Source organism: Rhinopithecus roxellana, chromosome 11 (assembly GCF_007565055.1).
Source record: "Rhinopithecus roxellana isolate Shanxi Qingling chromosome 11, ASM756505v1, whole genome shotgun sequence".
NCBI classification, from domain to species: Eukaryota; Metazoa; Chordata; class Mammalia; order Primates; family Cercopithecidae; genus Rhinopithecus; species Rhinopithecus roxellana.
In genome coordinates, this window is record NC_044559.1 from 122,760,557 (window position 1) to 122,772,988 (window position 12,432).

Here is a 12,432-nt window from a genome sequence, read left to right on the forward strand (position 1 = left end):
TAAAACAGACACTAATGAATCTGTCAGAGTGATGTTTCTGGTGTGAAAACTAGACTTTCTTACCTTTGATAGTTACTCTACTCATTAAGAACAACCTTCTGCAAAAACAAGGTAAAATTTACATATAGTATATTTATAAAGGCACTATTAAAATAAAGATAACTGAGACAAGTAACAGATAATATTGTCAACAATCACATTAATAAAAATTAAAATTTCTTAGGACAGGTCTCTAAAAAAACCTCTTATCATATATATTAGTTTCTTGGGAGAAAGGAAGAAGGAACCAGTCAAACCCTCTGAAAATACAACATATAATATGAAAAAAAGTTACACGTGGGCTTCAGATGGCAGAGCATTTGGGCACCACATGTTTCTCCATGTGCTCCCTTATCTTATTGTTGATTTCAGATGGTTGCACTACAGAATGCCCAGAGTCTTGATTAATTCTGAGTCTTGGGCTTCTCCTATCTCTGCATGAAGATATGTCTATGGCCTAAACATGTCTATGGCCTAAACATACCTATGGCCTCTCTGTAATTCCTCCACGGTTTCTCTTCCATCATCAGCAGCACTAAGAAGAGAGGCACCCTTACTCTGTACAGATGCAGCCCTTGTCGTCAGAGGACGCCATGAGTAATAAGCAGGGTTTACTATCAGGATATACACAGGAGACATCTAATCTGGCCTGGTTGAACTGATCTTCTCAAAAGAGTCTATAGACCACCCTTAACCAAAGCAAAAGTTTCCTGTAGAGGTAGCTGGGACAAAGCTGAAAGCGGGCCGCTCTAGGATGCCACGTATTTGTGTTTTAGAGGATATGTGTTTTATCATCTTTGTAAATGAAACAGAGATGTTCTTCCCCCGACATACAGCTCCTGCTTTAGTTCTTCTGTCTTCATCTCCACTTAGTTTTCTTTCTTTCCCTTTCCTCTTGCCTCTTTTTTCTGCAATTTACTTCTGGTAGTGCCCAGAAGAAAAGAGAAGGGCAAAGAGATCCTTCCAATTTCATTTTTGCTTCTGAAAAAGACATCCTTTTTTATGCTGTGATTTTATGATGTTGTGTCTATGTTAAATTTTTTTTGGAAGTTGACTAGTGTAATATAATATTTCTTTTGAAAAATCACTCATGACATGTGGAATCAAGAGAAAAGGAAATGGAAAATAGTGGAAGGGAGAGGGATGGAAACTGTTTCTTGCCGTAGGCATCTTTTAGCTTGTTATTCAATTTCTGTTCGTTGAGTAACTAAGAAAAATAAACACTTACATATTTCACTTGGCCTTATAGGTGGTCTCTTATAATACAGAAGTGCCATTGCTGGTGTATTTTCTGCTTCTTATTTCATAAAAAAGTTACATGTGGGCTTTAGATGGCAGAGGAATTGGGCACCACATGTTTCTTCATGCACTTCATTTTCTTACTGTTGACTTCAGATGGTTGCACTGTAGAAGGCCCAGAATCCTGATTAATTCTGAGTTTTGGACTTATCCTGTTTCTCCATGAAGATACTTTTAAATTTCCTGTTTTATTGCTGTAAAAAATACAGTGGCAAAATGCTTACCCCATTCTAATGAGACACTCTAAAGCACCTTTGCACCTTTTCTCTAACATGCATTCAAAGCTGAGAAGCTCTCCTCTAAACATTGCATCATTCTGACCCAGTTAATTTCTAGATTTTTTTTAAAGGACAGCATTCATGCAGCAAAGGGGCATTAGAAAATGACCCAGATGACTCAGAGAGTGACACCAGTAGAATTTGTAGCCAGGTATTTGCAATTCTACATTATAAAAAATCTTTCAGGTTTCCATGACTTTCTATTTCTATTGACTCCTCCTTAGTATAGGCAAATTCCTAAATTTGAGCTTTACTTCTCAAAGTTGAAATATGATACTCTGATAAAGATATAGTGCAGCAAAATATTATGTATTTGTATTTCATTTTTGAATGAAATTTGCAAGTGAGTAATCCTCATTGATAATCATAATGAGTGTCTCCTTAGGATGGGATGAACATATTGCCAGTGTACTTTTTGCAGCAACAAAACAGGAAAGGTAGAAGTGTTCTCATGCAGAAACAAGAGAAGACCAAGACTCAGAATTAGTTATTATCTCTTTATTAGAGTAGCTGTACTTCAGTTTTAGGAAATAAAACTGAAATGTAGAAATTTGCCCAATTCCTAATTCAGATTCCTGCAAAAGAAAATGCTCTGACTGCCATTTTCTCTTCCAATCCATCTCCCTCACTTGAAGACAATGTGATTTTTTTATATTGAAAATATAATTACATTACCTTCAAGAAAGGAAAGCAATGTTTTCTCATTGTTCTTAGTTTTATAAAGTTGACATTTGTAACACATCTGCCCTCTGTCTGTTCTTCAGTCTCACATTTGGCAAACTTCTTTCAAGTCCACATAATTGTTTTTGGACTACAACTGTTTAGCCTCTGAATGTTCACCCTCTGCCTACACTGCTCCCCTTCTGCAGGCTGAAGGTCCTCTTCTCCATGTCTCCATAGCATCCTCTTCCATCCCCATTACGGCCCTCATCACATCTTACTGTAAATACTGCAGTACTCCTGAATGCACTGGTAGGAAGCTCCATGAAAGCAGGGGCATTGTCTGCCTGACCTCTTCTGGTTTTACAGCATCTCACAAAGGGAGTGGCACAGAAAATAAGTTGGACAACTATTTTCCAATTGATGGATAAGTAAATGCTAGATATCCATATCATAACTTGCTGGCAGAACACAACATCAGCTATGAGGGAGTCAAATTGCCAACTATCTAGAATGAAGAAATTGAAAAACAAACACATTTTTTGCTGAGATCTAAATTCAGGCTGGAACTGAAGACTCAAGCTGAAAGCTAACAAGAAAACCACTTCCTTCCTTCAGCCAATCCCTAAGGAGAAATGGATTGGCCTGGGGAGAGCCAGGTTTGCTTGTGTATTAGACATCAGGGTGGATTCTTCGACTAAGCTTATAGCAGCTAAGCTTAAATTGCTTCCCAATTTATGTTTTTACCCCCAAACTCGTAACACTAAATCACAATTGTCTTCTTATGTACAACTGGCTAACAGTGTGTTAAAGATGGATATGATTCATGACTGAGAAACATCATGAGGAGACAAAGAGACCATGCAAGTGTTCTGAAGCCATTGTGTGAAGAAGAGAAAAGCTGCCATCCACTGGGCAGTAGCACCAGAGTTTGCAAATAATTGCACACAAAGGGACTTCTGTTAAGGATTACTCTCTGGAATTTTGCACTAAATTCCCAAAGCATTTTCTTTCTAATGTTTTGTGATTTGGTTGAACAAGTGGTCACCTTACCCACAACCTTCATGATATCAGAGATCTCATTCATGTCTGCTCTCATTACTTCCAGCCTAAAGAATCCTAATCTTTTCAGTCTTTCCTGAATACAGTAGTTGCTCAAAACCTTTAATCATTCTGGTTGTCCTAAATACGTCCAATACTGTTAAGGGAAACAAAACACCTTATTTTACCTTTCATTTCTTGACAATTTAGGACCTAACATTTTGATTTGCAAGAAGCCAAGATATTTTTGTAATTCATTTTTTCTTATGTGATCTCAGTCTACATATTAGAATAGCTTCACCAAGGTAGGTAAATTGAAGAAATCTGCACCATGAATATAGGGATATAGTATGTTTTCTTTTCCTCAATTATTGCTTCCTTGCATTAATTAATTAATTCATGCATGTAGGCATTATTAAAATTAGTTAGAAATAAATTTAAATTTATTATAATTCTTCAGTTTTTTTCTTTTTTTGATGGTGTCTCTCTCTGTTGCCCAGGCTGGAGTGCAGTGGGACGATCTCGGCTCACTGCAAGCTCTGCCTTCCCGGGTTCATGCCATTCTCCTGCCTCAGCCTCCCGAGTAGCTGGGACTATAGGCACCCACCACCACGTTAGGCTAATTTTTTGTATTTTTAGTAGAGACGGGGTTTTACCATGTTAGCCAGGATGGTCTCGATCTCCTGACCTTGTGACCTGCCCACCTCAGCCTCCCAAAGTGCTGGGATTGCAGGTGTGAGCCCCTGTGCCTGACCTTATCACTTGGTTTTAACACTAACATGACTTTTGGTTTTTTTGGAGAATACATGAGAGCAAGAATATAGTCAATTTCATTTACACTCAGAATATAAACTGTTCCCTGTATTTTAGAATTTCAAGGTACTGGTAAAAAAAAGATCATTTGGTTCAAAACTATTAAGCCAAGATTCCTAGATTAATCACTTACCATTTGAAATACTATATTAAAAAGTTCTGTGAAATGCTTACTTAGAAATTAATATAAAAACATATTAAGTACTCTTAACCACCTACATATGTTTCTCAGCTTTTTTTGCTCCTAGAGGCATAATTGTTAAATCCATGTAGTTTAATGAAGAAATCCATATCATAAGATTGTCCATAAAAACTAACCTAAGGGACAAGACATCACACTAATTAACTTTGAGGGTGAAATGAGAGTGTTCATTATCTGCTGAAGTAGAGTCCTACAGTGAAAAAGAAGTGTTTCAAAGAGGTACAAGGAAAACATAACCTATTATAGATATAAGTTGGGACCAAATAAGCCAGCAGCCTAAAGCTCTAGTTTTCTTGGCTACATTTATCTCAAAGATAAATGTACACTGTGGGAAGCTGTTGAACATTGGTCAACATATTCCAGCTTAACATGATCAGTAAATATAGTTTTGATCTCTCTTTGCTTATCAAAAACCTAATAATAACATCTACTACTTAGTTCTTAATACCCTCTGAGCACAGTTTCATTATCTTCCTCTATCCCTACAATGTAAAGATGTAGGTACAATATCATCCCGGTTTTACAGATAAGAAAATGGAGACTCACAGGGGTTGATAAATTTCCCTTTTTCACACAACTAATCTCAAGAACCCAAGGGTGTTTACTTGGAGCGACTGAGCTCTTAAGCACAATGCTGTACTGTGGCCTCATGAATTCATTCTTGCAATAAGTGTGTGTTGTGCATCTACTTCCAGTCAGACACTGATTTCAAAATATATAATTTTTACAAAGAATTATGCTAGTATTTATCATGTGGAACATTTGAATACTTTGTTGATGAATTATTTTTATATAAAAATGATTTCAATATTAAAATATTGGCCACCCTGCCTCTGATCACACTGCATACAATTTTTGCTAGTTCACTTCGAGTAATTGTTATTGCTGCAAGTTCACTTACAATTCTCGAGCATCTACTTTGTGTACTGGAATGCTATGCCTGTGGCTACAACAAACAAGTCTCCACCCTCACAGAACCTACTGTGGAAGATGAAGACATGAAACCCGGTGCCACCTTAGGCAGGCAAATGTGACAGGAAAGGGGAAGAACTACAGACCATTTGGAATTTCCACAGCCGAGGCCTCAGCCGATCAGGGAAGGCTTACAGAAAACAGGAGGCCTAGGCCAGGCGCAGTGTCTCACACTTGTAATCCCAGCACTTTGGGAGGCCGAGATGGGTGGATCACCTGAGGTCAGGAGTTCAAGGCCAGCCTTGGCAACATGGTGAAACCCCCGTCTCTACTAAAAATACAACAATTAGTCGGGCATGGTGGCCGGCACCTGTAATCCCAGCTACTCTGGAAACTGAGCCGGGAGAATCGCTTGAACCTGTGAGGCGGAGGTTGCAGTGACCCGAGATCACACCAGTGTTCTCCAGCCTCAGTGACAGAGTGAGACTCCGTGTCAAAATAAATAAATAAATAAATAAATAAAACAGGAAGCCTAAGATGTCAGCTAGGTAAAGAGAGTTCAGTAGAGAGGAGAAAGTGACAGGCCTGGGGTGAATGAAAGCAGGCACATCCAGAAAAGGAAAGAGTTAAAGGGAACAAGACTGCAGGGTGATGGAGTGCAGAGACAGACACACAGGAGGCAGCTGTTGAGAGCCAGGCTTTAGCACTGTGCATCAAGCTGAGACTAGACCAGTGGTCTTGAAATGTCTTCATTCATTCACTCGCTAAAGGAATTTTGGAAACTGTACACTTATTTTTAAAACTGTACACAGTTTTAAAATTACACATTTAAATAGTTATACCTTGTTCCCTTGCTTTATAATTTTTAAAAAAATAATAACTGGCCAGGCGAGGTGGCTCACATCTGTAATCCCAGCACTCTAGGAGGCTGAGGCAGGATGATTGCTTGAGGCCAGGAGTTTGAGGCCAGCCTGGCCAACACGGTGAAACACCATTTCTACTAAAAATACAAAATTTAGCTGGGCGTAGTGGTGATACCTGTAATCCCAGCTACTCGAGAGGCTGAGGCACGAGAAATGCCTGAATCCAGGAGCTGCAGGTTGCAGTGAGCGGAGATTGCACGACTGCACTCCAGCCTGGGCGACAAGGTGAGACTCTGTCTCAAAAAATAAAAAAAAAATTTAAAAATAACTGATCCAGCACTCTCTAGCTGCCATTAACATTCTCAGAAAACTAACACAGGAACAGAAAACCAAACACTGCATGTTCTCACTCATAAGTGGGAGCTGAACAATGAGAACACATGGACATAGGGAGGGGAACATCACACACCAGGGCCTGTTGGAGGTTGGGGGGCAAGCGGAGGGAGAGCATTAGGGACAAATACCTAATGCATGCTGAGCTTAAAACCTAGATAATGGGTTGATAGGTGCAGCAAAACACTATGGCACATGTATACCTATGTAACAAACCTGCACATTCTGCACATGTATCCCAGAACTTTAAAGTATTTAAAAAAAGAGAACAAAATCGATCACTTGACGTGAAAGATGTGGAGTTTAGTTAACTTATGCTTCACATTCTATAATGCTTTGTAAGTCTGTGTGTGTGTACAGGCATGTGCTTATGCTTTCCTTTTTCTTTTGCTTATGTCTGTTTCTTTGTTGTGTTTGTAATTATAACTAATACTTTTGAATATCTATTTATGATCCACCAAATTCCTAAGCCATCCTTGAATGCCTGTTTATAAGCTGAGGGAGTCAGCACCATACATTTGTTACATCCCAAATTTCTCTAAGCTCCACTTTTCATGAGAATAACAATATCTACATTTAAAAATCACAACCAAGGTTCCTGTGCTTTGTCTATAAGCTAAAAATTGAACATGAAGAATGTCACACTGTCATGATTGCACAGACATTGGTCCATGCTGGTCCAAACACTGTGCTAAGACTAGGTTCCCTTTTCACGGGGTCCAGTGTAGACTTGGGTCATGTAAAAAGAAGCATTTGTCTTTCACAAACGCCTCCAAGTGTTTACAACCATGTTGCTGCTACTTTGCTTAATATTTCAGCCATGTGTTTGCTGAAAAATTATTTGTTTCTCCTGGAGTTTCTAGTTCTTTTTTCTCCATTATTTACCCCATTTTTTTTCTCAAAATAATAATTAAACCTTTCTACTGCTAAGCAGCTGTCACTGTGTGACTTTTCTTCGACACTCCCCTGTTAAAATTGAGGAACCAGGCTGAGCTTGCTAGAATAGTAGCATGTCCAGCAGTAATTTAGAATATGCTAGGGTGGGCTTCATAATCAAGATGGCATCTGAAATGAAATATTTGCAGGTTATTGAATGTAGAAACTTACCAGAATTATAGAAACAATTAAGATACTAATATTGTCTATGTATGAATTGAATATCAATTGAATTGTTTCTTCATGGTTCAGTAACATTGGGCTTATATCAGAAGGTACTGAATGCAAATAATTTAGTCTAGAAAACAATGTTAATCATGTATATTTTAAATTTTAAATATGCTTTATTTATGAAATATGTAAATGGGCTTTTATAAAACAAGTGTTTATTTGGTTTCCATTATGAAATGCTGCAGTTTTAAAATGTTGATTTTTGGTCAGGCGCAGTAGCTCATGCCTGTAATCCCAACACTTTGGAAGGCCGAGGAGGAAAGATCACAAGTTCAGGAGATCGAGACCATCCTGGCTAACACGGTGAAACCCCGTCTCTACTAAAAATATTTAAAAAATTAGCCAGGCTTGGTGGTGGGCACCTGTAGTCCCAGCTACTCAGGAGGCTGAGGTAAGAGAATGGTGTGAACCCGGGAGGCTGAGCTTGCAGTGAGCCAAGATCACCCACTGCACACTAACCTGTGCGACAGAGTGAGATTCCGTCTCAAAAAAAAAAAAAAAAAAAAAAAAAAAAGTTGATTGTTTTCAAGTATATATTTACATGGTATACATTATTTAATAATTTTTTTTCCTATTTACACTGGGTATCTCTCTTTCTCTCTGTGTATATATGTGTGTGTGTGTGTGTGTGTATATGTATACATATAGAAAAAATGGAATAAAATTAATTCCCTTCCAGACCACAATATTCAGAATGTCACGTCGGCTCTCTCTGAATAGGCATCTATGAACACACATTGCTAAGCTCACCTTTGCCTAATCTGAAATAACAGGTAATAAATGCATTTCATATATATAGAGTACAATTATTTACAGTTTTAGTTGTAAGTTCACTTAGGCTGCTAACAGGCAAATTTCATGATAACTGCTTCAGATGAAGAGTACTTCTAGAAAGTGAAGAGTCTTTTCTACATTTTTTGTACATAGAAAATGTTTTAATATTATCTGGATCTTTCATATAAAATTTAAAGTTAAAATTGTCTTTTGTTTTACAGTGAGCAGGAGAAGAAAACTAAAATGACAAGACTAAGAATATAAGAAAACAATCTCCTCTGTAAATGGTGGAAGCAGCAACGTTGCATATATTTCCAAACTCATTAGTTTAGAAGCTATTCTAGAGGTCATAGACAAGCAGTAAATTATAAACTATGATAGAATGCAGTAAGTCTATGAACCTGTAATTATATAGAATATAAATGGTATATGTCTTTATACTCATTTTAGAAGGCACTTAAATACATAAACTCCAAATTAATTTCAGTATTAATATTTCTCAATATCAATTATCAGAAAGTGATCTTGAGGTGGATCTTAAAGAAGTTATTTGAGTTCAAATTGTAATTAAAATGTTTCTGTCAGGCTTAGCAAATCTTACCATGAACAAGTAGCAAGAGAAAAAGTATTTAATAACATGAAATACTGAAACTGAGCTGACAGTTTCCTGACAAGCAATTTCCAGATAGTTCTAATTTCATGTATTTAAAAACCACAGTTTTTTTTTCCATGGCTAATCAGATGTAAAACCATACGCAAATATGATGAGGCAATTAATGCTATTTCTATCTTTGTTGACAATTTTGAAGTAAGATATAAAGAGCAAATTATTCCAAGCCTGCCTTTCACTTTGCATTCAGATAAGAACTAGGTTACTGAAGTGAATATCCTTTCATTATACCAAATTTAGCACAAAAATTGGGAATTTATTTGGTATAGAGCAGGCATAATTATTCCACTAGTTTTCATTATATTACTATTGTTTGCATTCTTATAAATGAGAAGGCAATTTGGTTGTAATTACATCAATTTTATCAAAACTTCTAGCACTTAATTAAGAGAAGTAAGCATTCTTTAGACATTGAAGAACATTATATTTTTTAAATAAATTGGAAGGTATTAATTACCATTTATATAATAGAGTATACCAATCAAGATTTTTTTTTTTAGAAGGAGTCTCGCTCTGTAGCCCAGGCTTGAATGTAGCGGTGCGATCTCAGCTCACCGCAAGCTCCGCCTCCCGGGTTCACGCCATTCTCCTGCCTCAGCCTCCTGAGTAGCTGGGACTACAGGCGCCCGCCACCGCGCCCGGCTAATTTTTTGTATTTTTAGTAGAGATGGGGTTTAACTATGTTAGCCAGGATGGTCTCGATCTCCTGACCTCGTGATCTGCCCACTTTGGCCTCCCAAAGTGCTGGGATTACAGGCGTGAGCCACCACACCCAGCCAAGCTATTAATCACTTTAAAATTTCCAGTGTTCTGGCTAAATATATAGTTTTGTTTTGGGGTATGTATGAGAGATACCACAGTCTCCATAATCTATCTGTACCATGGACAAGTCTAACAGCCTTTCAGTTGTGTAGGCAATTGTTCATTTCTTAAATTCAAGTTTTAATTGGCTTTACTACAAAACACTATAATATCAATTCAAGTAACCTACCATGAAGTTCTCTGAAATTGAAAAATATGTCTCATGAAAGACATGTTTTAAACTCACATGTATAAAAAATGAATTGTTGTACTTTTAATTTATTTATTCAGTGATAAGAATTAAGTACGTGTCCCTTAGCAGGTGCTCATTTAGGTAGTTTGCATATGTAAGTAAACCAGGTAATCAACAATCTTTCTTTTATAATGCTCACATTCTAGAGGTCATAGACAAGAAGTAAATTGTAAGCTATGAGAGAATGCAGTAAGTCTATGGAACGAAACTAAGAGTAGATTGGCGTACTGGATTTGGATGTGCAAAATGGGGCAGATTGCAGTGCTAGCTGGGTTGACCAATCCCGAAATGATGTCATAAGAACAAAGGCTCTAAGAAAGAGAGGGAGTTGACCAGGACAAAAGAGGGTTTGTGGGCAGAGAAAAGAATAAGCCTTGAGGTGAGAGAATGGCTGGTGTGTTCAAAGAATCTCAGGAAATCAGAGTGTCTGGAGCCAAATGAGCATGGAGAGGAGTATTAGGGGATGAGGTCACAGATAATACTGTGGCCCAGATCCAGAGGATCTTGTCGTAGATCATCCTAGGGACTTTGGCTGTTATTTGGTATAAAATGAGCAGCCATCATAGAGTTTTATGGAGAAGAGTGTCATGATTTTATCAATCTCTTAGAAGAATCACTCTGGCTGCATTATTGAGGAAGATTGCAGTGCAGCTACAACAGAAGCTGAGAGAACAATGAGGAGGTAATTATATTGCTGCTGGTAGCTTTAGGTTAGAGTTAATAGGTGAGGTTAGAGCAACACAGAGAACCTGGAAATACTTTGAAGGCAGAGTCAGCAAGAGTTCCTGTTGGATTGCCTGGCTGTGGGGGGAGAGAGGAGTCAGAAATGAGCCCACGGATTTTGGCTTGAGAAATTAGAAGGATGAATCCCATTTCTTCAATCAAGAAGCAGAGGTTTGTAGGTAAAGCAGTTTGGGATGGATTTATGGATAACCCAGTCTGGACATGTTAAGTTTGAGAATTTTATTTTACATTCAAGTGATGATGCAACTGGATGTAGGAGTCTGGGTTTCCTAAAGACATCTAAGGGTCAGAGATGTAAAAATGGGGATATTTTGGCATATGGATGACATTTAAAACTAATATGATTCTCCAGGGCCTTATGGGGTGTCTAAAGAAAAAAGAAAAAAGAATAAATAAATAAATAAATAAAACTTAATGACTAAACTTAATGACCAAGGGTAAGGGCCAAGGATGAAGTGCTGGAACACTTCTCTATAAAGGGCCGAAGGTAGAGGAGGACCCAAAAAATGAGGCTGAGGGAGGGCATTAATGTTATTGAAAGAAAATCATAGATCTGTAGGGTTCTGGTGGCCTGATGAAGAGACATCAAGGAGAAGGGAGTGAACAATTTGGTCAATGCTCTTCATAGGTCAAGAAAGATGAAAATGGAGACGCGACTATAGACTTAATGATGGAGAGGTCACTGCTGATCTTGATAGGCACAGTTTTTGGAAAATGATGGAGGTGAAAGTCAAATTAAAATAAAATTCTACAAAATTTTTATTTCCCTTTAAGATTTAATAACTGTGTTCATATTACACCATTAGGGATTAAATCCTTACTCTTTTCAATGGAACACAGAAAAATTTAATAAAATGGAAGAAAATATTAGCCTTATAGTTATTTTATTAACAATGGTAATTCATCCTTTTTTTTTTTTTTTTTTTTTTTTTGAGACAGAGTTTCACTCTTATTGCCCAGGCTGGAGTGCAATGGCATGATCTCGGCTCACTGCAACCTCCACCTCCTGGTTTCAGGTGATTCTCCTGCCTCAGCCTCCCGAGTAGCTGGGATTACAGGCATGTACCACCATGCCCGGCTAATTTTCTATTTTTAGTAGAGATGGGGTTTCTCCGTGTTGGTCAGGTTGTTCTTGAACTCCCAAACTCAGGTGATCCACCTGCCTCAGTCTCCCAAATTGCTGGGATTGTAGGTGTGAGCCACTGCACCAGGCCCTCATTCATCTTTTTTACTTTATATACATATAGAACTCCACTCCTGCAAGTAGATATGCTGTTAAAAGGCTCTGTCAAGAAGTGTGGTCCCTCTGTGAGGTTCAGTGTTACTTGAATTTGGACTGGTGTTTTTTTTTTTTGTTTGTTTGTTTGTTTTCTGATGTATTCCCAAAAGTTTTAGAATGAACAGTAGCTGCCCTACCAGATTATGCTCTTACTAAATGCTAAGCCTGGACTCTATTCTAAAATGAAATTCTTATAAAGAAAAAGTATAACATCTTATGTAAAATGATGCAGAGTGAGAGTCAT